At 38.7% G+C, this 26362-nt stretch overlaps 1 protein-coding gene and 1 long non-coding RNA gene across 11 annotated transcripts in view; one reads left to right on the forward strand and one right to left on the reverse strand.

The window, feature by feature from the left end:
- The window catches only part of LOC108444716, a 69170-nt gene extending 54710 nt beyond the window's left edge, over positions 1 to 14460 (forward strand). For all 8 annotated transcript variants that reach the window (XR_001859360.1, XR_001859359.1, XR_001859363.1 and 5 more), the window contains one exon: positions 13570 to 14460. This is a non-coding gene — a long non-coding RNA (uncharacterized LOC108444716). The remainder of the gene's footprint in view (positions 1 to 13569) is intronic.
- SPON1 (spondin 1) overlaps positions 1 to 26362 on the reverse strand; it is a 175985-nt gene that overhangs the window by 39459 nt on the left and 110164 nt on the right. The window lies entirely within an intron of this gene.

The following is a 26362-nucleotide window of genomic DNA, read 5'->3' on the forward strand; positions in this document are numbered from 1 at the left end:
TGAGGGTTTGTTTGGTTTTTGGGTGTTTTTTTGTTTGTTTGCTTGTTTTTGCAAGCTATTTAGCACTAACTGTTCCCCCAGAACAGTGTAGGAAGTGAGATGAACATTATCTCCCTACCTGGTGCCCACAATACTTGTTGCTTCAAGAGCTTCAAGTATCTTTACATCAGTTAATATGACTACACTTTACATGTGCCACTGAATAATTAACATTAAAAGAGGAATTACATAATACTTACCGCATTAAAAACAGTAGGAGATGCTACTAGAGTGACATCTGCACTTGATATAATTAATATACTAGGGAAGAGCTAACAATTCCTCTGTAGAAAGTACCGTTTGGGTTTCTATTTGCTTGTTTGGAAAAGCACCAACAGAAGAGGAAACGAAGAGTTAAACCCTGTAGCCACAATGCCGCAGGTCATCCTGTAGTAACCAGATGTAAATGGTTGACGTTGTCTCTGTAATAAGCCAGACATGAACAAAGGTGTTTGTCTTAAGGAACATCCCTAAAGTGCTCTGGAAAAACCCAGGGACATCAAATTGGTGAGCGCAGCTCTCATGTAGTTATTTTATTATCAGAATAGTTCTGAGTTAAGGATCATGAACAGAGGCATGCACTCTAAAAGAAGGTATTTGCCATATTGCACTGTACTCACAATGTTAATTCTAAAAATAAGAATTTACTGAGAAACAATCACGGCAGCAAAGTCAGGATAGATAAACTAAGTATTTTGGTTTTAGCTGTGAGATACCACTGACTGGTAAGGACACACCTTAAGGCTGTTGCCTCAGTGCACTGCTAAAAATGCTTATTGTGAGGTGCATCCTTTGTTATTTAATGTGGTTGTTTTGAAATTGTGTGTACACTGACCTGTTTATAGGCTTATCTCTAAAGCTGATGTTCTGAAGTTAGGCTTAAATTTTAGAGTTTAGCTGCTAGCCATGTTATCATGACACAATGCATTCTTATGCCATGAAACAGGCATTTTGAATATTCCATGGCAGGTTCAGTCCCCAAAAAAAGTCACAGTAATTGCATATTTAATAGAGCCCTGGTAGTTCTCATTCCCTTAGTAAAGTGCATATTTCTGTTGTGATCATCTCAATTGTATTCCTTTAGGTCTCTAATAAACTCGTTTCTAGTAACTCTGTGATCAGGATTGTACAGTATTAGATTTGTGCTCAATTCTCTTAAATCAGGGCTACTATGTACAGATATTTCTTTTCCCTCATTTTTTATTTTCTCTCCCTCGAGTCCACTCTGACACCAGGCTCCTGCTGGGGGATTTCCAGAAGAACTCTGAAGACCACCATCATTCACCACTTTATTTGTACAAAAGCACCAGACCAGACTGGTACCCACTGAAGTCCTAGTTCCACGTGTTAGGCCACTTTATCAAAATGCTTTGCTATCTCTTAAAATAAAACTAGGTTGTTTTTCTTTTTATTAATCTCTAAAGAGATTAGAACAGCCCAGTTATTGAAGGGCAAACTTCCAAAGTGGTTAATAATTGGAGCAGCAAAGCAGGGTAAATGCCACATCTTCTTACCAAGCCAGTGCTTGGACTCTGTCCACTGGAGTAACTTTAAGAATACATCATCCTGTGGCTAATCAGAAAAAATGTTTTCAGCATTCATGTTTCTAAGGCAAAAGCACCCAAAATTCACAGGGTTGTCCCTTCTTGCCTTCTCCTGACACTGCAGCTGCACACTGAAATAAACCGATGGAAATGTTTGCTCACAACAGAATTGCTGGGTTGCTGCACCACTGCAAATGGTGAGAGTCTATTAAATATGCAATTACTGCTGCATTCTCTCAAGTCTGATGAACCAATTAATAGCACTTTGTATTTCATGGCACCTTGCCTCAAAGAATATTAAAATGCTTTTAAATAACAGAGCTCTAGAGCTCTCCTGTAAATCCTTTGCACCATAGTGCACAGAAAGTACAGAAAAGTTAGCAGACCAAATAAACCACTTACAGTTCAGAAAGTTTTTTTTCCAAGCACCCTGACAGAGTTGTCTGTCTGACTGCCAAGGCTCCAGCACTGACCTCAGCACCACGATGACACTACAGGCCTTGCCAGAGTAAGCCTGACAATGACACTCTCCCTGCTCTGATGTAATAACTCCGAAGTGACACCAGGTAATCCACAAATGAAGGTGGGGGCACCAAACTTTCTCTCCTACACTGAATGACGTGTTGTTCCACTTTCTGAAAACCAAAGCAGCTACATGCAAACATGGCACCATCCATAATCAATTTAAATTTGTGGTTAAAACATTGATTAATCCCGTGAGCACGATCCAGCTGTCTGAGAAACACATTAACTACATTAATTTTGTGCAAACTAACAAACAGATAAGGATAATCTACGGCTCAAACCACACTTTTCACAAAGCCAAAACCCATGTTAAAGCCACCTAAAAGGCAAACTGTAAACCAGACCCTGAGCAGGCACAGCTTTGAAGAACAAGTGGATCTCCTTTGATATGCACCTGGCTGTAACTGGCTTATAAATGAGGACACTTGTCTAAGGAAGGGAGGTGAAAATTTTGAGCAATTCCTTTCCCCTAATTCCATCCACAAAGCTGGACACCTGCTATCTCTCATCCTGTTTTGATTCACTGCATTATTATCTATGCTTGGAAAAAAAAAAAAAAATCAACCTTCAGAAAAAATCCTTTCCAACGATTAATTCACCCTCATCCATCTCTACCCGAGTCAGAAAACAAGTGACCTTTAGCCACTCCATTCAGTCTTGACAGTCATAATGTCAAAACTAAGTTTTCTGCACACCAATAGACTTCGTACAGTGCTATTTGCTGTGCCAAAACCCAAACAGAGGACAGAACATTTCACAGGAACTATGCAAATGAAATAAAAGAGAAGATAGAATATGATCTAGAAAGAAATCCTACAGTCAGGAAAAAAGAAAATCCAGTCTCCAGTAAGATCTATTCTGATAGTAAGGAAAATCTACATAATATTTTCAAAGTCTGGGGACTTAGATCCTGTACTCTCTGCTGATGAACAGTTCCTGCTGTCTTACACGGTCTTTGTCCCCCACCACCCAGCTGATTAATGAGTTAAACACAGTCAATGTTCAAACTTTAGAATTCCCTGAAATTTTAAGCATTATCTGTTCCTGTAGACTTTCCTCCTGTCAGACAAACATTTGTGAAAACTCTGGGAGCAAAACCCACTTCTACTGAGCCACGGTTTAATGCTCTGAACCACCCAGCTACAATTTCTCCAAAATGTCCTGCTCATTTTAGAAATGAAAGCAAATTTCTTTCTCAAAGATCTGAAAAGATCCCAATTGCTCACAGGCTTACACCTTATCAATTATTCATTTTCTGAGTCAGAAGTGCTCTATACAACAGGCAAGAACACTTGAAAGGGCAGATATTGTTCACGAATAATGTTAGTTTAGTTCTGAAATAACTGAACTATACAAAAGTTATGACTCTTTTTGAAGAAGGTACTACTTGCCGTAAGCATGACCAGGTGAATCCAAATTTAACACTTTGTAAGATATGATCAGAGTTCTGAAGTAATTAGGGTTTTTTTATTTTCCACCTGTTTTACATGTAGTTCTTTGTACCTTTTCCAGGGGCAGGGACTGCTCTGAATGCCTCTCTCTTCCTGACCAGTCCCAATTGTATCAGTCCTTCTCAAAGACTTCTCTTAATCACTGCTTCCTATGGCTCCACAAGAACTTACACATTAAGGCCTTAAGCATTTACAGTTTCTTTTTCTACTTTCAGGTCCACATTTCTCCTGCTTTGTTCTGCACAACTCTTCTACTATAAATCACAGAGCATTATTGGTCCCATGTGGCTGCATGCCTTTCATTTTTGTGAACTAAAATCCAACCATCTTATTGACTGCAGCTGCTTTTAAATACACTTTGGTGTCAGCAGTGATTTACTTTTTAATTATATTATTTTATTTTAGATGAGTGGTCCTATTGTTTTTTTAACAGCTGCTTTAAAGGCAGTGCTCAAGTAAATGATACCTCAGCATCAGAGCAAGGAAAACAAGCTAGTTCACAATTCCTTAACGAAAGAATTTCCTACAATAACATTCTTGACGAAAATATCACCACACTTCCCAAATGTTTTACATTTCAGTGCGATGATAAAGGGCGTCATTTCCTTGAAGTATGTCCTAGCTGAGCATTCTTGGGAGATTCTTGCTAAAAAGACCAGCAGGGACTGTACAAAGATAAGATTATTTCTGTCTCTCTTCCAAAAGCCTGGGAGACTGTTCTACCAGTTTTCTATTTCAGTTGCAAAGACAAGTTCTGAATCAAACGCTCACCTAAATTAAAGACTAGGGATTCGATCTGAGGAGAAGGTCCATTTTTGCCCTCTGATATATGTATGCAATTTGTCTGCAGCAGCACATTTATACTGCATCTGGGGAAATACTGAGCATATAGGTAAGCTGGTATTTCTCCAGGGAGAGATTATAATCAGTAAAAACAAAAACATCACAATCCATTGCAAAAATGCACTCTAGGCAATGGAAATGGGAAGCGAGAATGCATTTGTGATCGTGGAAGGTACAAGTTTATCCATGTTCTGTGGAGTTGATTTTAAGAAATATTTCATGAAAAAAATAACCTGGGAATGCACTGTATATTGTTTCTTTCACACATGCATGAAGCATCAGACATTAAAAATATTTATTTAATCCTATTAAACATGTGATGCACTTTCACAACATGGAAACTTTATGACCACAAATGATAAAATTGTCCACCAGTTCAAGATCAGGTAATTGCTTTCAATTTCTACTCTACTGGACTGTTCATCTGGCTGAATGGAGAACAAGGTATTGTACATTTTTGTAACTTTTTCTTTTTTAATTTAATATATAGAGTTGAAAAGTAGACAAATAAAATCTGTGGTCACTGTTTCTTCTGATTCTGTGTATCTGCCAAAAGCCCCCAGTGCAGTGCAAGGATAATTTCGTAGTGGGCTGTGATATTTTTTTATTTTTTTCCAACTCCTTTTGTCATTTTGAAGGTCTTTCTCTGCTCCTCACAGCATTCGTCTTCAAAAGAACAGAGAGGAGGGGACAAAGGGAAGGAGCAGAAGTTTTAGGCTAATGAGTAAACAACAACGAAATAGTTGCTGTGAGGGTCTTCACATGACTTTGAATCTGAGCCTTGTTTATTCAGCACTAGAAATATGTTTGGTTGCTGAAAAATATGTTAGGATCAGCCAAAGCCATTTTCCATGGAGCAGCTTTCAGCCTTTGTCCTAACTCTGAAGTAAGGGCCAGGAAGAACCCAAAGTGGTGACCCCTGTGAGGCCACCCCAAGAAATCATTAACCACCAGTGTCTCCATCTGCTCATTAGCCAGACACGACTGCAGCTGGAACTGAGCTGTGACAGTCTTCCCCTCACTCTTCCACAGATGTTCAGACTGCAGGTGCCCTCCAGCTCTGCAGTAGTCACATTCAGAACAGCAATGATCTGGCTATCAGAGTTTCCTGACCACTTCCAAAGGGCACCTTTCCATTCTTCAGCCATGGACTGACAGTGGAAAACAAGCCTCAGATAAATGCTAACCATGTACTCCACTCTATTTCGGGTCAAACCCTTGCTTTCAGATGTAAATATTTATCTGCTGAAACTAAAAGCTTTACCAGCATTTCTGAGGATAGAATCTAACTTTTGTTATTAAACTCAAGAGGTCAAGCATTTGTTCCTGCTGTGATCCCTTGCTAGGCTTGAGGAGGGAGTTCTTACAGAATTCATTAGCTCTGCATGTTTGGGTTTTGCATCTGTTTGCTTACCTAGGCAAACAAGGGGAGATAAATTTAGGAGCTCCATCATTCTGCAGCCCACAGAAGGCTTCATGAATGCACAGTGCCAGCATTTCAGAATCTATATCACCTACATACCACTTAATTCCATTATCTTAACAACAACAGTAGCTCTGATGTGTCATGGGAACCTCTAGGGCCTAGAAATTACTTATGAATTATGTGAAGCATAATCATTAAAAAAAATTTTCAAACGTCATGATTTCTCATTCTATTTCATGAACATGCTAGGGAAACAAAAAAGACATTCAGCAAGTTTTCATGTCAATGTTCACAGATTTTTATGCCAGAACAACACATTGAAGGTGAAGAAAGAGCTTTGTGTGTATTGCAGTGAATACAGAAGTTCAGTCGCACGGATTTGATGAACACCATAATGTGGGGTTGTATTAAGTGAGACAAACACATCAACAAAATGTCATGGAATTTTTTGTTAGTAACGACACAAAGTCAAAGACAGGATCCATCTCTGTGCTTGGAAAGTTCCTGGAATGTTTTGGGCTCCAAGCCTAAGAAAATAAAATGGATGTGTTGAGCAGCTCACAAGTGTTTGCAAGTTTTCTGCTTTTAGATGGTCAGATTCCACATCATGGTCACCCGTGGTATTTCGTGTTCAAAGAACCATCTAGGTAGATGTATGAAATGGAAATATATTTGCAATCATTATGGTTAAAAGAACTATGGCAGATTCCTGAAAATCACATCCTTTTCTCCCTTTTATTAGGCTACATCTGGATTTTCTGAGCAGCTTCAAAAATGATTTCATTTAGAGAGGAAAAGAAGGAAAAGGAAACAAGAATCAGAGAGGCATTGAGGTTATTGCTGACATCTGTCTCAGAAAATTTTAAAAGGGAGGGAAATAGTGGATCCATTTAGTTCAAAGTGATACCTGGGAAATATATTGCTATGGATTTCTGTGAGTCAAAAAGGACCACTCTAGAAATAGACTGGGAAAAGGGCACAATAGTCTTCAGCCTCTCAACTGGAGAGCCATTTGCAGGGGGACATGCTGTCATCTATTAGTCTAACTTCCAGATCTCACAGAAGAAAAATAAATGCCCTGAAGAGACATCTAACAGGAATCACTGTTACATTCACTTAGAAATTTATGTTTGCTTGTATTTTAACATAAGGCCCCTGGATGCACCTTTGCTCTCCTGGGAAGCAAGAGGCCCATCTTGTTTGTAGACCCTCCAGTACTGTGTTTTTCCAAAAACCTGGGCTTTTATTCCAGGCTGTGAAATTGAAATGCCTTACAAGGAATTTGGCCTTGGAAAACCCTGTTCTTAAAAGCACCACAAGCTATTACTGCTGTTATTAAGGTGTGATTGAAGAAAGTCCAAGATCTTTATTAGCTTGCAATGCTGGAAGATGGGGTTTTCCATTTTAGTGGGAGATAGCTTTTTCTTAAAATAACTTCAGTGAAAATAATCAATTGCTTATTAATCTTTGGAGCATAATTTCTTCTAGAATACATTAGAACTTAAGGAGTCATTGTTAAACAAAATGCCTGAAATAATCCCCTACTGAATTCATCCCACTGATTTCCATCTAGCTCAGCAGGCAGCTGATGGCTGGGGCTCTGTAGGACAATCTCTTCTCAGCAATGGCAACTAATCAATTAGTATGGCACTAGCTAACACCTTCTGAAGTCTTATCTTCTCATCCACACGTTGCTTCTGCAACATCTGCCTCAGGGGTGAGCTGTATTTTATCTCGCGGCAGTAAAGGACTTGTTCTCATCAATGTGTGCAGGATTCCAGAGAACTAAAATTCAGTAAGAGCTGATTTATCTAAGTGTTTGACATTTCTTGGCTGTTTTGTAAGTGAGGGCCCAAGCACAATAAAGAATATAATGTTGCTATCTGGTAAGAACTTGTCATTTATTCATTATACACACATATCTGTAAGGCAAAGTTCTTGTCATAAAGTTCTTATTGTCTGAGGAATGGAGAATTGACTCTTGAATTACAGCTGCTCTTGTGCAGACTAATATACAATATAGTATTGCTATCACATTGCCTTAAAAAGAAAATAACCATGAGCTTGAGAGATTATTTTAGAAGAAGCAGATCTCTGTTTAATGAAATAACAGAGCACTAGCCATTAATAGTATTTAAAAGTTAGTACTACTGTTATAATTCTGCTATTTTATATATAAAACATAAAATAAACTTTTCAATAACACATTTTAACCTGCAGTTAAAGTGCTGTAATTTCCAACATGCATTCAGCCAATCTACTGTGTAGCATAAACACGTAATTTTATCAGCAATTATAGCATATGTGAGTGCTTTTATTGTATTGTTTGTATAAATAGGGCTCTGTTTATACAGACATGGTGGTATTTTAAACAATAATGAACAGAAAATGATTGGCTTCCTTCCTACTATACTTCACACAAGCACAGCATAAATGTCTTCAGTCAAATACTTGCTTTTTTTTATTACAGTAAGTTTTTGTTACTGAACTTTTCTAAGAATTCCTTCTTTTGCTATGGGAGCATGGAAAACAGCATGCATGAAAACTGGAAGGCAGTCAATGAAGAAGGAGTTGGTATGATTTTTAAAAAAATAAAAAGAAGATATTAATTCAATGAACACATTGAATCAGTGAACATCGAGATTTTCTACTCTGCAATATAAAGATGCAGCTTGTGTAAACACACTTCAAATCTGCAGGTGCTGATCTAGTTTCTACATATCCTAAATCCACAGATAATCTGTGCATGAAATAGAGGTGCAAAGATATATTCACACTAGGCACAAGACTGATAACTGAAGTTTAGAAATAGGCTCTTATCTCTCTTAGTAGCATTTTTCTGGGATGACACTCCATGACAGGAAGATGCCACCACTGATTCCACTCACGGATTGTCTTGACCCCTCTATGGTTGTGCTGTCACAATGCTGAGGCTCAGACACCCCCAGTGCTCCCAACTAAATGAGTTGTGAGAACATTGCAAGAAAAAGGAAGACAAGGAAGAAATATTCATATTTATTCAATTACAGTAATTGAATAAATGAGATACAAAAACTAAAATCAATATGCCAGTGCTCTAAGGCAGAACAAGAAGAGAAGTTTAAAGGGTGCAGATCCCTCTCTGTTGCTCAACAAGGACAATTGGAACAGGGATTTCCAGGAGGAATGGATTTTACCTGGGAGGCTTGTATAAGCATGCCACATGCAGTGGTTTTCAAAACAATAATTGTTAGCTGAAATTAACCCTCATAAATTTCACTGCCTTCATCTGTGGAGCCTCATCCCAAGCAGTCCTGTTAGCAGTCCTTTCAGCTTTGAATATGTGCTGTGATGCAGAATAAAATGTAACTTCCTGCTTTTTATTTGGTACTTCCAATAGCATTAAAACTGCTATCCCTGCTACCTTGCCTGAGCTAATTAATATCCCACAGCATGATGAAAGCACCCCAGCGTGGATACATTAACAAGATGGTATTTGGTGGGTCTACAGTGACCTGTGGTATGCCTGATGCAAGAACAAGCAAGTCTTTTGTTAATGAATGCACTCACGTCCTAAGCACTGAAACCACTGCTTTATCCTGTAATACTGCAGTGATTAACATTAATTAATTTTCACACATGGTATGAGAGAAATAGCAACCTCATCTTCCTGTTTCAGTATTATTCTCGTCTACTGGTTCGTGTGCAGGTTTAACCGTCTCGTTTACTCCTCTTTTCTCCCCATATATTTTTAACAACCTGCTGCTTTTTGACTTGATAACTGCCTAGGGCATGAATTATCTCTGTCTTGCATGCCTATAAAAATATAACACATCTACGCCTAGAGGCCCCGGTCAGGTCCTTAAGGCACTGCTGCAACAGCAAAAAATCAATAATACTTGGTATAGCGGAATTGAAAGAAGGTTTCTGTATGTGAAACCACTTAGGAATTAATGGCTTTGTAGGTACGACAACAGAGTCCCATCCTAATTCCCTTCCTTTGTCCTTGCTGATTGTCCAAGAGGATTTAAGCTGAGGGGCAGGTGACGGTTTCTTTCTGTAGGATAAATTTGTTTGCGCACATCTTTGCTGCCACAGATAACCAAGTTTAAAGCCAGTTTGGGGATTTGTGCATGAGGCTGCGACCACCAAACAGCAGGAGAGACACACACATAGGTTTCACTTCACAGAACCTGACTTTGGGGCATACTTAGTCCCTGACTCTGGTTAAACTCCTGTGGGTTTGGAGTCATCTCAGGTCATTGCAAGCAGCTCACAGTGTGCCCAAACCGCTGCGCTTGCAAAGGAAGCATCTCTACGTGCCTTATTCCCCCACATTCCTTAGTCACTGGTCAGCAGTTCCCTATGTGGATAGAAGGATTTTCAGCCAATCTAGACCACCAAGGCAGACACTGTGCTGTTAAATACCAGAAGCTGTGACTGGCAGAAAGGGTGGGTCATTTTCACATAAACACAGGATTTTGCCATGTCATTTGAAGCCACTACCGCACACTGCAGTCAGGAGTGACAAGTTCCTGTCCCAGAATCATGAACACTGAGGGAGACATGAGTATAAAGAGAGAGGAGAGAGAAGAAGAGTATATTTTGATTAAGGCAGTATGTTAAAACCATGTTAAGGCAATATGTTATATATATCCTTTTGTAGTACAACCTGTTATTCCTTGTTAAGCAGTGTTCATAGCAGAAGAGGAAATCAGGAAAAAGACACTTTATTTACCAAGACACTGGGTAAATCAAGGGTTAATATTATTACAGCTGGATGACAGTTTTTCAGTGAAACAATGCTAATTTGTTGAGATCAAAAGAGATTGCAGAAATACATATTTGTTTTGATTAATTCCTTCAAAACTTGGGCAGCTTTCTGCTGGAAATACATTCGGTTTCCCATCTAGCAAGCTGCTTGGGAGCTTGGGATCTCATTTAATTTGCTCATGGCTGCTGCTTAAAGGTCTGACAAATCCAGGAGCACACTGCATATGCTCCTAACGGGGACTCAGCTCCTCGCTCAAGCCATGACTTTTAGGATTTTTTGGCTCCCTGCCATGGAGCTGAAATGAGGTTGATTCTCTGTGCCACAGCTCTGGCTTTCCGAGCTGCCTGTTGGCTGTGGCAGCTGCCCAGACAAGCGGGCTGGGGAATCGTGGGCTTCTTGCAACACTGGGAGCCTTGCCTGAATTGAAGTCTCTTCCATTACCCCAGCCAATTTTCCGGGAGTTGAAGACAGCCATTTCTGTCTCACTTTTGGAAAACAAACATGCAAACAAAAAGCCCCAACACAAAACAGCCCCACAGAAGCAGAAGGAATATTCCAGTCTGCTGGAAAGGCAAATACTGTGCTGCTGAACAGCTATGAGCAGCTGATGTGGCTGTCTTGGGCTGCCTGTTTATTTTAGGCCACTCTGAGTTCAGTCACCATCCCCATTGCCCACGGATGTCACAGTGAGTCAGGCTTTTTTTGACTGGGTGAACTAAAATACTTGAGATGCTGGAAGAGCATCTTGAAGTGCTTCACCCATTTCACAAAATCATGTATGAGTACTTAGGAATGCCCCCTCTTAAAAAACACTACTCTGCCTCTATATATCCATAGCCTATTACTGTTGATTAGGAGATTAAAATGCAGAAAGAGCTCTTATTAAACAGAAAATGTAGTTTGGCTCCATCCTTAAGCAAATTAGCACCCTAAACAGGATTTCTAAGTGCATTTTAAAGAGAAACAGCTGTTATTAAGCCACTAGATATTTCAGCTTAAAATGGACTAAAAAGTAGTCTCATTTAAAGAGCATGCACAAGAGATGTGGGAGGGAGGATGATTATCTATATTATGCATGACTGAAAAGCAAGCTCCAATTCTGTCTCTTTGTGCATCTAAATGGTGTGGAGACACACAATTAGAATGATGCACAAGGAGAACGTGAGAGAGTGGCCTTGGTTTGGAAGCTCTGTGGGGTTTTTGAGAAGCATGTGTCTCTGTCTTACATGAAGGGTACACCCTGCCAACAAAGTCCCCAGCCAAATTTCGTATGTCTCTATCTAAGTGATGCCAAGCACATTTCTGACTGGAGTTTTTGAATAACCCCTACTTCTCAAAAAAATTGCTCTTGACTTCTGCTGATGAAAAATAATACTTTCAGTACTTAACCCCATGGAGTCAATTTTCTCGACGTAAGTTTGCAGTAATGGGGAGTTTTTATACGTGTAAATAATGTTATTTTTATGGTCAGGTTATATGTATGCATATGGAACTCTGACTGAAAATCTGTCCCTTAGAGTATGAACCAGTTAAATAAAAAGATGTGTGAAATCTTCAGTTGGAAACACAGATTTCCTATGAGTAAAAATCTTACCAAAAACAGTATTTCACAATTTTCATATTGGAAAAATTTTTACAGCATCGCTCTACCATGAACGAATAAAACTGTTTTACCCTGCCGGCCCAGACACCACAATTTATCACATTTAAATGCAAAATTGCCTCAAAAGAAAAAAATTGGGTTGAATGCTGAATAGAAAATGAGTTACATTCATAGATCCTAACAAATGTGTGCATGCCTAACAATGTGTTCTGTTGACAGTTTTTAAATATTCAGTTCCCTCATTTGACTCAAAATCATTCTGCTCTCTGAAGAAAGGTAAAAAAAGCTTTCAACTCTTTCAGTCTGAGAAAAAAATAGCTGAACTCTTCAACTTGATACTTCTTTATTCTGACCTTTTTAAAATCCACTGAAAATTCCTTTTTTTCACATCTGGTCATTCCCTGAGTAACACAACACAACCCCCTCTTTGTTCTGCTCTGTGACTGATTAGGCTGTACCTCACTCATGAAAATGAACATTGATTATTGCTGTGCACCTTGCCTATGAACACACTTTCACTGCTCAGCTCACTGTGCCTACAATCCACGTGTGTCCCAATTTATAATGTTGCAAATGGATTCAGTGGAGATGTGAAGATAAATGGCATTGCTGTTCACAGGTGGAGGTATCCACAAATGAGATGTGTGTGCTTGAACTGGACTGTCAATTAAAGCATCTTGGATGCTTCTCCCTTGGCAAAGAGCTGTGCTCAGTAACATGTTTATAAACAGATGTACATAGCTTTTCACATTCCATTTTTCTCAGATGATGCCGTAGAGATTAAAATGCATTAGTGATTGAGCCACACATATAAATGAAATAAACCTCCCAATTAAAAACAAAAAAAAAAAAGAGTAGAAAAACAAACATAATAAAAAAACCAATGGTGCGGAAAAAAATAAACCATCAGCCACATGCTGAATTAGAAATTATCTGTCTCGTTGGCAGCTCCTGTGACTTTGCCTAATTCCTCTGACCATAACACAGCTCAGGGACACTGAGCCCTGGCAGGTGTGAGACTGAAAGGCTGAAAACATCCCCCAAAGTCCTTTTTACCACATTTATTCTTCTTTCTGTGTGGAATGCTCTTTGCCTGCACACTGAGAACTGTAACCAAACACCAAAAGAGTAGGAAGGTTTTGAGGCTGATCTGAATTGTTTTCAACCCAAATTAGGTTTAATATTTAGGGATTTTTTTAAGGTTATTTTAGCTATTGCTTCATTTAAGGGCATTTTTCTTCAGAATTGCCAGTGACCCCAGATTTCAGTTATTGCTGGGTTTAAATGCAGTAGTCACTTAACCATAATGCTGACTTTTATAGTGTTTATTGTGTTGTTACACTGTATTAGACTGCTCTATTACAATCCCCTCTCGTTTGTTACAGCATTCCAGAAACACCCCAATGAACTAAGGCTGCTTTCCAACCACGAAAAAACTGAAGGAAGATGCCGTGCATCCATATGGACTGAGATACCACTTACAGGCAACACTCTGAAAAACATTTATAAATTGAAGTAATGACAAAAGCTTTCCAACCTTTGCAGAAAAGCTGACTGGTGCGAGAGGTTTTCCCTTTATTCCATTCTGCAGGTGGCACCGTGTTATTTGCTAAAATCTAGGGATTGCTGTAGTCTCCTAAGCCCCCACATGGCTCTTTCCATTCTGAGGATGCCAGAGCTCCTTCAGCAACCTGAAGAAGTGATCAGGTTTGACAGTTTTTGCCTGGAGTTACCACTTATTTCTCAGGTCTTTGTCAGTAACAACTTCCATTAGTTCACCTCAGAGGCATGGATAGATGGAGTAATTGGGCTTTGGGGATTTTGGTGGCCCTTTTTTTTTTCAGTTGTGCTGATCAGTTGAGTACATTTCAGCTACAGGGAGCAGATGGGAGGATCATTCTTGCCTCACATAATGACACACACCAGGAGAGCATAAAGCTTCTGTGTGCTTCTCCATGCAACACAGGCAGAAAACTTTATAATGGACATGTTCTCGAATCAGCCACTGAATATATCTACAATGCACATGCAAAAAACCCCAAACTTATCTTCTCCACAGCATTACCTCTGAAAGTGCCCTCCCTGGTTCCTGGTACCAGAGCAGGCCATGAGTCTTTTTGAAATAGCTCTCTTCTAAATGTAAACTGTTCTCATGTGTGGTCAGCCCCTCTCTTTCTGAGAAATGAGGATGATCTTCATTTATAAACTGCAACCATGTTTGTGTTAAATGTCTTTCTTTGTGGAATGAGCAATAAACCAGAACGTACTCCTTTTGATACTCTGGACAGTATGAAAGAGCAGGATGAAAAGTGGGACAATTAAAAATAAAAATATATATAAAATATCTTCTATAAGGAAATCAAAATCTCTCACCCGATATGCTTTCAGTCTAATAACTGACTTCGTGTGTAAATAATCATATTTTTAACAGATTTTGGGTTTTGAGGTACTAGCAGCCTAAGACATAATGAAAAATAAGGCAGTCAAGACCAAAACAATGACATTTTAGTGCAGGAAGATGTAGCTGACAGTTAATTCTGAGCTATAGAGCTCACATCAGGACACTACCTTGTTCAAACTGTAGCAGTATTTACAAAGGCATTGAGATGCTTTACTCCCACCACAACCAATTTCTAAAAGGTAAGGGCAATCCTTTTCTATCCTTCAGAAATCTTTTGTACTCTAAGAATATTACATGCTTGGAAAAAGAATATTCCACGCTCGGAATATACAGTCCTGAGAGGCACATGAGTGGCTGGCCCATCCCTCATGTCACACAGTGGGAAGGACAGAGAGGGACACCACATGGGTGTGCTGCCATTCAGAGGCAAGCACAGGCTGGAGAAATGGGCTTTATGAAGTTTAACAAATGGAAATGGAAATACAAAGTCCTGCACCCAGGGAGAAACAACCCCATGCACCAGGGCAGAGTGTGTGGGCTGACTGGCTGGAAAGCTCTTTTGCAGCAAAGGTCCCAGAGGTCCTGGGGGACACCAAGCTCACCAGGAACCAGAAACCTTGTGACACAGGAAGAAATAATGGAAAGCATTGCTCAGAGTTGTAGCAAATCTCATCCAGTTGTATTCAACAGTTGAATATAAACTAGTGCTGCTGAAAAACAAAGGACACTCAACGGCTTTAAGTTCACACTTCAGCAACACAATTAATTTCCTTGTCAAAGACAGGAAAAGTGATATCAACCCAGCTGCAAAAAGGTTACAGACAGAGCTGTTGTCTTATGCTCATAATTAAATATTTCATTTACAGTTTTTATCAAATGTTAACTAGAATATGTTTCTGTCAGCCTCCTCTAGGATTCCATTTAGCAGGCAAAACATTTCCATCAAAAACTCGATTTCCATTCTATTGAGGATAATATTTTGCCTCGTATGTGACTGAAAATTATTCTTCTGGTATTTTTTAACTCTAGTGTTTCTGGATACCTTATTCCCACATCACACGGATATGCAAGATGGACACAGAGCAAAAGCAGCTTGATTATTATTATTTACAGTATATTTACAACAAGGCATCTTTGTTCTTCTCTGCCAGTACAAAGAGATCTTCATTTGATCTCAGGAACAATGTATGGAGGAACCTTCACCAACAAGCTGGTTTACTTTGGTGTGCAATTTGAGAATATTTTCAATGCATTGAAGATCTGTGAATGAGCTTGTTCCTCTGGTCCTCAGACTACCCAAATATAAAAACCAGCTGGAAAAATCAATCAAGTGTAACTCTTTCTTAATTATCTTTAATTAGAATTAACTGTTGCTCCAGCCACAGGCAGAGGTTTGCACAGAAAAATGTCTGCCTTTTTAACAGCTTCAAACCTGCAATGACTCTTACTGAAATGGATTCCAGAAGATCCAAGAATGGTTACTGTCAGCTGGCTTTTATCTGATTTTATTTGCACTGAGGAAATGAAAAGATCAACTACTTCTAGCAAAATAAAGTAAATCATATAGAAATTTGTAATTTTGAACGCAAGACATGAATTGTAGGTACCCCAGGACAGCTGTTTCTGTTCATATAAATTTAACAACAAAAGATACAGGGTCTGTTTTATAATCAGGGGGTTTGAGCAGATATTTTAGTGCAGTTAATTATGAATTTTTATTTCAATTTAATATATATTTGGTCTTGTATAAAAATTATAAGCAGAGGAGTATTAATTAGACCTAACAAATTACATCTCCAGTGGGCCATGAAACTCATTGAAATGAAAGTAGAATTGAATTTACCAGAGCCCAAGTCAATAAAACATTTGGAATTCTTAATTTTACTTCAATATAATTTGTGTTATTACTCCCCATAAAACTCTGTTTGAACTTTAATGTGAATGAATATCCAATATATATCTCTCAGAAAAGCCTTAGATTTCAAAATCAAGGAGCCATAAAGCACAATTCTCTACTGATCCAGAGTAACGTGAAAATGTACTTCCAAACTGGGGCACAGCTGCAACACCAGAAAAAAATGTATATATATATATATTCATATTCAGTTTTCATGTGTTTGAAGGCCACTGTCAGGCTGTCCTGCAGATTTAAATGGTTTTTAATAGAGTGGAGATGATCAAATCAATATGTGCTTAAAGACTAACTCAGATTGCCAATCTCCATGTAATGGAACGTTATTTGAATCTCTCTTGGGCCTGTCCGAAGAAATTCTCATCCTGCATCCATCCTTTGGAGAATGTCCAATGGGGAGGAAAATCAGCTGACAATAGTGAGGGACTCAGCACAGACGTGGTGTAGGTGTCCCTCAGTGATGGGAAATCCTAAAAGGGAACCTAGACAGCTGCTTTGACTGTGTTGCCCAAATTATCTTAGCACACCCAGCAGATTTCTTCTCAGAAATTACAAATATTACAAAAATCCTCTTAAAACCCCTATTAGTTTGTTTTCATGTCCTTTTATCACTGCTACTAGAAAGGAGATAATTTTAAGAAAACACATCAAATGGGAAGTCACAATCCAGCCATTTCTCCAGAGTGATGCCAATACATTTCCTTTGAAAATTATTGAATTTCTCCCTATGAACATATCGTTTGTATTCATTATTCTCCGTGCCAGATGGCAGTTTTCAGGCTATTGCACAACATAATGATTGTAGAGTACCAATAGTTCATACATGTTTTTACTCTAAAAAATTTTTCCCCCCGATATCCTTTCTACAGGATCCACAATATTTCCTCAGGTAGTCTCTGTTCTTTCGCTACAGGAAACCTGAGAACTCTACAGAAGGTATTTGGTTGTCAAAGGAAAATTAGTTTTAGCAACTGACCACTTAAGCTGTGATCAGCTGTTGTGGATTCTGCTCTCACTTTAAAATCTTCCTCTAGAAAATATCCACATTGAGAACCATACCTCTGACACAAGTAAAAATCTCTCTGCTGATTTAAAAGAAACTATGAAAGCTCAGAAATTACTGCAATCTGTGGGGAGGGGGAGCTTTTGTTGGTTCCTTTGGTATTTTTCCTATAATCCTATCTTAAATCTTTAACTGCTCCTTAACAATGAAGTACGGATGCACGTGGCCAAAAGAAACCCCAAAAAACCCAACCAAGTAACAAGTAAATCTACACACACACACACACATTAAAAAAAAAACCAAACCAACAAACCAAAAAAAAACCAGAAAAAACCCCAAATAACCCTGTGCTATCAATCTACCTGGAGAAAAAATACATCTGTATTTCTCACAAATGTTCTGCCAGTAGGTGACTATAACAACAATAAAGAGATAAACCAATAAATAACAACAATAAAGAGATAAAAAAGCCATCAACAAGCTAGAGAACATGAAAAGGTGGCATCATTTTTGTAACACCCAGTAGATCACTAGCCTGGAGCTGGCAGCACCATTCACAGGAAGAAACAACTCAATTCCCAGTGCCAGGGTAGTCTTTGTAGGCCCAGAGAGCAGAACAGAAGAGATAATGAGATTTGCATTGTGCATACTCAACTATTTAAAAATAAGTTGACATCAGCAACTCATTTTAGTCCAAGTTGTGAAGAGCTACAACTCCTGATAGATGCCCATTTGAGCTGGGACCCAGGAGCTTAAATACTCTGAGCACATGGCTGACTTCAGTGACCTTATTTCCTCCCAGTAACAATTAGAAATATTTATAGGCACTTATGGGCTTAAACTTGAAAAGGAGATAGATGAACTAGTGAGATCCTCAGCCTTGGTCCTCGACTTTCCCTTTATTTTCTTGATAAAATGTGTTTTTTTTCAACAATTAAGTTCAGACAGCTTTGCCTGTTTTATACCCACACCATGCCTGGAATCAGTAAAAGGATAAATCTCTACTGTTCATCACCCAGCATCTCCAGCTGTTCTCTGGGAGTTCATATGTCATCTAAACAGGCTGAGGGAACACAGAAATGACACATTCATGGCACAAGAGAGGGGAACACGGTCACAGTGGAGGCTGTTAATGGACAGGTTAACTCTACGCTTAACGTTTGGAAGTACCAAAAAATTGCAGGCAAGGTTCAAGTCAGATGTTTTTATTAAAAAATTAATGAGGCAAAAGATCATTTAATGTTGTAATTATCTCTCTCTCCTGTTTTCTCAGAACATGTCTTAATGATTTAACTGCAGAGATAGCACAGGTGGCCACAAGTTGTGGGGAAGGAGTGATTGTGGCCACTACCCCAGAGAAATTAGAGTTCAAGAGAAAGAAATGAATGGTTAGAAAAATAGAGAGAATCTGGAAAGCCAGTGGGGCAAAAGGGATATAGAGCCTGTTTCCAACTGAATTGGCAGAAAGTCAAGGCCTGTCAAAGCAATAAGTGCAGTAAAACTGAAATTGTCAGGCACTGTTAGTCACCGTGTTCATGTGCTGGTGCTATTGGAAGCATTTAAAAGAGGTGTCAACCACTGCTATTTAAAAATACAGCCCCCACTCCACCCGCCCCCAGCCCACTGCAACCACAACAAGAGTGAGAAGAAACCATCAGGCTACTCCACACCTGTGTCCTGTGGCTCTCCAGCAGTGCTGGGAAGCAGACTGCCCAGGTTCTGATTTGTGAAAGATGCACAACAATGCTGCCCTGGCACAACTAGGTACACGCTGGGGATGGGATACTGAAGAAAGCATTTTTTAAAGGCTACACAGAGAGAGAGGGGCACTGTTTTGTATGTGGATATCTAGATATTTTTTAGGTCATTCTCATTTCTAGAATTTCTGATGATGGATAATTTATTTTTAAGTGTATTATTCTTCCGAAACAATCAGAGACCTCACTAATGAAGACTTTTGAAATACATGTGTGTGAAAAAAAACCCAAGGTTTTGAGATGCCACCCATGCCTGGAGCTGCCACTTACTGAGGATCCTACAATCTCTACTCCAGTGGCAGTACAAAACACGCACCACATTACTGAAATATTAATCTAGGTAATAAAGCAGGGGTAATGGTATTTGCCTAGTAACAAGAGAATATGGAAATTCATTAAAAATTGGTACGAGAGACACTTGCACTTTAGAAGATTATAAATAATACATAGCGTCTTTGATCACACTATTATTAAAATTAATACATAAAAATTTTCTAACCTCAAACTCAATAAATAGTAGAGAAGATTATAATTTGCTGACACAGATAACACCCTCTGATCTGCAGATTCACTCCTTTCCCAGGTCCCTAGGAACGAGGCCTCAGCACAAAGCTGTGTATAACCTTAGCAGCCATTTGGGAAAAAAATATATGGAAACCTTGACAAAAAATCTTCATATGATGCAAAATTTGGCAGTGTGCTGCAGAAAGTCAAGAACAGATCAACCATTCTGCAAGGATCACTTGTTTAGTTCAACTGATTGGCTGCAGAGGTTGATAAATACATTGAGATGGAATACCTGGATTTTAGGAACAAAGCATGCAAAATATATAATCCAAAGAAGAGGATCCCAGAAAAATAATGCTGGAAATGGCTTAGGAAACTGCAATTTAACAACTAAGATGAATCATGAAGACTACTAATTCAGACTCTTGTGTATAATCTGGTAAATAACAAGTAGGAGAAAGGAAATTACAGTATTTGTCACCTCGTTATGTGGACAAATGCTAGCACTGGCTTCCACAAAAAAAAAAAAAAAAAAAAAAAAAAAAAAAAAAAAAATTAAAAAGTGAGAAAAGTGTGAGGGAGAAAAATTTTTTAAAAATGCAAAAATATCCAGATAAGGTAAAAAGAATGTCTTAATGAAAGATTTCAGACACTAGATTTATCAAATTTCTTTGCAGATATGTTATGGAATTAATTGATTCCTGGGTTTTTTACACCTTAACAGTGAAAATACTTCACATAGTAGCTAGTTCTCAAATCTGGTATGCAAAAATCCCCACTAAAACCCCACAAAAACGAACAAGATGCCAGTTCCTCAAGTAAGAAAAGCCATATTATTAACTTTGCCATTCTGAAACAACCTCTCCACCTCCACCTTTCCTGAATAAATTAGAAATGTAACTTTCTCATTTGCAGGTCTTTAGATTAGCAGTAAGCTTATGAATCAACCAAGGAGCTTCTCTGTTAAAGAATGACAAAAGTAAGAGGATATTTCAGGGACTGGCAGAAACATTGATGAATTTAAGTCACCAGTTTTTTAATTAGGCACTGAGACATGACGGTGCATGAATTATTATGATATATATCTCATCTGGAACTTGCTAGCTACAAATAAAGAAGCATGACAGTGTTTTCTGATAATGATAAACTATCAAAGATAAACATTAGCACACGATTTGCTTACAGGAGGGTGTTTAAAACAGCTGCAAAGAGTGAGATGATCTCTGCTGTGGATCATTCACCAGGGTAAATAAAAATAAAACATCTGTGAGGAAAGGTATGAGAGAGGTCATGTGAATAATTAACAGGAATTGAGAGCTCCTTTAGGACAGCAATTTTCCCAATGACAGGGCTACCAAAGCTGGCACTGGTTCAGCTGCTGGTACTGACTTTGGACAGAAAGGCTCATTCAGCCAAGAGGGTTTGTAACACATGAAAAGGTAAAGCAAAGTTTTCAGGAACAGGAGCAGCCAAGCACACGTGTACAGGAACTGGGTGTCAGAAGGTAGAAAAGATGGAAAAAATAGTCTTTTAAAGTTTTGCAGGGATCTGTAAGGAGCTGCTTAGGTCTAACTGGGCAATCTGCAGGTTTCTGACCTGACCTTTTGGCCTGTAAAGTCAATAAGCCATTTGAGTGGATATGTATCTTCCCTCCCCCAACCCGACCAGATGTCCTTGAGAGCCAGAGATGCCCATATCCTTTTCACAGAACCACTTTCAGAGTTCAGTGACAGCTGCTAATTTAAGTCCTTTAGGCTTAATTTGGGTGTGCAGCTTTCCTTTTTTTTGCATCCCATATGATGCAAAAAACCTCTTACCTACTACTACTACTTGACTAATGAGTAAATCTTACTGCACAGAATTCTTAGGAACTGATCTGACAGGAATTTGCACATTTGTTAGCAGAGGAAAATCAACTAATACACTCTAAATAGAAACAAATGAAGTGGGAGAGCCCCACTCCAAAGCACCATCATGCAAGGCTATGGGAAACACGGACACACAGTTTTGTGGGAGCAGATCGATGCAACAATGATATATGATGCCCTTTAACCTCAGCCACTGGATGTAAATCGTCTTCTCTAAGAATTAAAGGACATAAAGCTCATGGTGCTCAGGTTCAAAACTGACAGAAAGACCGGGGATGACACCTGAATGACTTTAAACTTGAGGTTACTGTCACAGGACTCCACAGGACACATTAAATCATTCAGGGGGAGATAGGCCAGGTTTATAGAGAAGGAATTAATGGGGAAAAGCATGCATAGCTTGGGAAGTCACTGTGCTGAATACTTTTTTTGTTTTGGTTATGTATCTGCTCAGTGCCCAACATTCTCACCTAATCAGTTATTCACTGATGTTGCGACATTGCAATAATTGATGTTTTAGAAAAAAAATATGCATTTGGAATTTAAAAGCAATGAAATAACTGCAGTTGTAGTTGATGGATGGAGCACACCTTATGTAAAAGCTCCTTTGAAAAGAAAGAGCATCCAGTTCCTCTGCTCTCTCCCTGCAAGATTTACACTGGACTGTTTTTATCATGGGCAAAATGCAAGAACTGCCCTCTCCAATAAAACAGATATATTCTCCGAATCCTTTTAAAAAACAATACCTATATGAAAAACCATTCAACCAAGAAGAATCTAGTGAAATTAAAGCATCTCACTATACTACAACACTATTTTTTTCCTTGGACAGCCATTAACTAAATTAATTACCTCGCTGCTGAGTTAATTAGGTAATATTAGTACACAAATACCCCAACTAATTATTCTAAGCTAATAAAAAGACAAGTGCCGTCAAACATGTTTGACACAACCGTATACGCTGAATGTAAATTTTCCCATTTGCTTCCCAATCCAAATTTAATTAAAACATTATAAATATCAGTCATTCTCATAAATGAGTTTTATAGCATCACAAGATAACCATTCCAGAAAAATAAATGAAAAGACAATAATCCCTTGCATAATTATACTGCCAGTTAGAAAGAATGAGTTTAATAAATAGCTCATCAAGTTCAGAATTTTAACATGAAATGTTCACCAGCCAAATAAATGTACCTGCAGCCTAATTGCCTGAAAATGAGCCCATAAAGATATGAAGGAAACATACTTTTTTATTGGCCTCATAATTGCTCATTTGGGCTACTTCTTTCCTGTTTTCCAAGGAACCATTTTTATAGCATTAGTTATTAATGCAAACAAATGTTATTAATGAAGACAAATCTTGACTGCCGTCAGCTTTTTGGGCCCCTCAATACTGTCATGTATGTTTTTCTTTTTTATTGTGTTCACAATGAAGACTCAGATTCATTAGTTTCAGGTTTTGTTATTCAATGGCAGTGTGATTTACAAGAGGAAATTCAAAGGTTTAGGCCAATACTAGTCATAATTCAGAACTAAATATAGCACCTAAAAGCTTACAAAATGGGTAAGAGTTGATAATAAAAGCTTTATAAAAGCTTTTTTGGGGGAGGGTGGTTATGCTTTGGATTTTTCCAATGCATTTGAAAAGAAAAAGAGATTTTCTGACAGTTATAAGTTCACAGCCAAGGGCACTAAAAACTCTTCTTTCTTTTAGGAAGGTATTTTGAAAGTTTGCAAAGAGAACACAATCTTTTTCTTTAATTGAGATCCCGTGTGCTGGGGTATAGTAATTTTTTCAGCACATCTCTGCACCCACCATTTAAAGAGTTATGCAAAAGAAAAAAAAAAAGGAAGAGTTAACAATAAATACTACATGAACTAGGGAAAACAGACCTATCGAAAATACATTTAAAGTAACATTTGGAAATTCCTGTCATTTCTGCTAGAAAAATACGAATCACGTTCAGGAAACGTTCAAGATTTTCATTAGAAGTTTTAATTTCATTATCTAAATGAACAAACTATTGCTTGCATATTTTTGTAAATTAAACCAATTAAATGACTTCATTTTGAAAGAATGACGTACAATCTTTCTTGACCTTATCGTCTTTATTTCTGTCATTGTCTCAGCAAATGCTATTTCTGTGGTTCAAGAAGCTTAAATCTATTTAAAAGGCCAAACACATTCTCTGGTTGTCACTGATATAAACCAAAATAGGATTTAATTTTTTTGCCAGCACTGCTGGCCTTTTCAACTTGTGACCTAGTCCTAGAGGTTTTATTCAGTTTTTAGAGTGTGGCCCTGTGAGCAGGTTGCACTACATCTCCCCAGAGCCCAAATTCTTTGTTTGAAACCTTGTCACAAGCCCATCCTCATGTGTATTTTAAGTAAGTATATTATTTAAGCAAGAATATTATTTGCTCATTATGAATCTGAGGATCTAGGGGTCAGGCAGAACACTGAGGGTGGCAGTACCAAGGCAGAAAGATGTAACTGTAAAACACTGTGCCCACATTAGCACACAAAAACAATAAGCAGGGGAAGTCATATGTGTCAGAGTAGTCAGGTTTGAGTCATGACTATTTATTGTCCTGTGGAGTTAAGAGGTGATCCATTCGCTACTTGCTAATTAAAGCATGTTCTATGCCAGCTCTTAAGCCAAAAATATCCCAACTTTTGTTCATATGTTGTGAAGAGCTATCAATGAGGCTGGCTTTTGACCCAAACTTATTTGAAAAGTGTGCAAATGATTATTCTCTAGAAGTAAGGCTTTTTACTAACTTCATTTATTTGCTTTAAGACAACTTCTAAACAACTATCTTTTTGAAAGTAACTTGGAAGCAACAAAGAGAGAACAATCAGACCAAAATCCACATGTCCCAGCCTGCAGTGCCCATCTTTCCAATTCCCAAAGGGTTCTCTGACATGAAGACCTGTGTTAGAGTTTCAGAGAGATGCCCAGCCAGTGTCATGGCAAAATTCTGGAACAGGAATTTATTTCTTTTTCCAGTTACTCAAGGGTTAAGAAAGATTTGTCTGCTTCAAATTTTTCTGTTCTATCACCCCAAGTCTTTTAAACTCTACAAAGAGGATTTTACTTCTCCCATCTATTCAAAAGAGAGAGAGAGAAAAAAAAGAAGTGAATGGAAAGAATGGAAGGGGAGGAAGAAAGAAAAGTTGACTGGCAGCAAGAGCATCTCAAAGAGGCGTTTGTCTTTTGTAGGTCTCCAGAAAAGAGAAAAAAATAAAAGATTAAGATTCAGAGGAACACCTCTGCTCACATGACCATTTCCTTGTCTAACAGAAGCAAAGACAGGAGAACAAAAAATCCCAAGGCTTCCTACACAGATGGAAGGAAAACACTGGGTGCTGCTTTCCAAGAGTCAGAGATCCATAACCAGAAGGCTTGTTCTGAGTGCAGGGCTGGGGGGCTGCAGCTGCGGCAGGACCTACCTGTCTGCTCTGCTTCTCAGGGATGTCTCTGGGGAGCAGGGAGCACGCTGCTCTAGAGATCACCTCTCCCAAATTATTATCCCTGAGGTGGTGGGGGGCCTGCATGCAGCAGGGGACAAGCACATTGTTCCCTATCGGGGTTTCACTGCACGGGAGCACGACCTTCCTCCAAGTGAAGTGGATAAACTTGTGCAACAAAGGCAGCATGGTCATGAATCTTGTCATGGTTTTTTTGCAGAAGTACTTCTTTCTAGTAAGAGAGTTCTTGTTTTCAGGCACTTTTTCCCGCCATAAGTTTATTTTTTGCTGGTTTTCTACTTTTGTTTAACTTTATGCCAACCTTTTTAGACACATAGTATATAAAGCTGGACATGTGAGTGCCCTGAATCCTGAACCTCATAGCAGGGGTGGGAGAGTAGAGGGAATGAAAAGCATATGTTTATTTATCAGTACTTAAGCACAATCAAACAGACTGTATCACCTCATTATTCTGACAACAGGATCTGCCAGGGACCACTGCCATATTTCTTTATCAAGCACGAGAGCAACTGAGAAATACAGACTATTTCCAAACTGCTGTAGACAGTGCACTCCTGATTTTATTCTGAGTTTACAGCGTTAAAAAAATGTAGCAGGAGATAAAGATCCACTGAGTGTGGCAGCACCAGCCTTAATGGCATTTCACTACCACTCACTTTCACTTTATCTCAAACAGGCAGAGATGGGGAGCCAAATGGGGAATCCATTTTCACAGGGCAGATATCAGTACAATATCTGCCCCACCATGTATTTACAAAAATCTCCCTGCTGCTCCAGCAACCACTTGAGCATGAAATAGCTGAGTTCCAACAAGTTAGAATTTCTGAATTCCTGGCGTAACTGGCTACAGTAAAACCCTTCTGAAGAAACTTGGTAAAGATTATTCTAGCACAGGGCTAAGTGAGTAGCTTTAATTTTGTGCTACTTCTACCACACCTTAGATCCACCCAGCAGGGAATCTGAGAAATCTAAAAACTATTTCTTATATTATTTTCTGTTTTCTAGTTACATGCAAGTCCAGTATATATATATTTTTTAGAAGTCTTGCACTTTCATTTAGGTGATTCAAAGTTTCAGTCAAGACTGCTGCCCTGTGTAATCACTGGCATGAAAGAAAAGCAGCACCTAAAATATTCTTCCTTTCCACACTGTCTAAAGCTGAGATCAGTTTGGAGCTCAGTTCTGATAGAATATATGGCCCTTATTTACCAGGAAGAAAAAATTCACTGGGCAC

The sequence above is a fragment of the Corvus brachyrhynchos genome, unplaced genomic scaffold (genome assembly GCF_000691975.1).
Source record: "Corvus brachyrhynchos isolate BGI_N302 unplaced genomic scaffold, ASM69197v1 scaffold281, whole genome shotgun sequence".
Lineage (NCBI taxonomy): Eukaryota > Metazoa > Chordata > Aves > Passeriformes > Corvidae > Corvus > Corvus brachyrhynchos.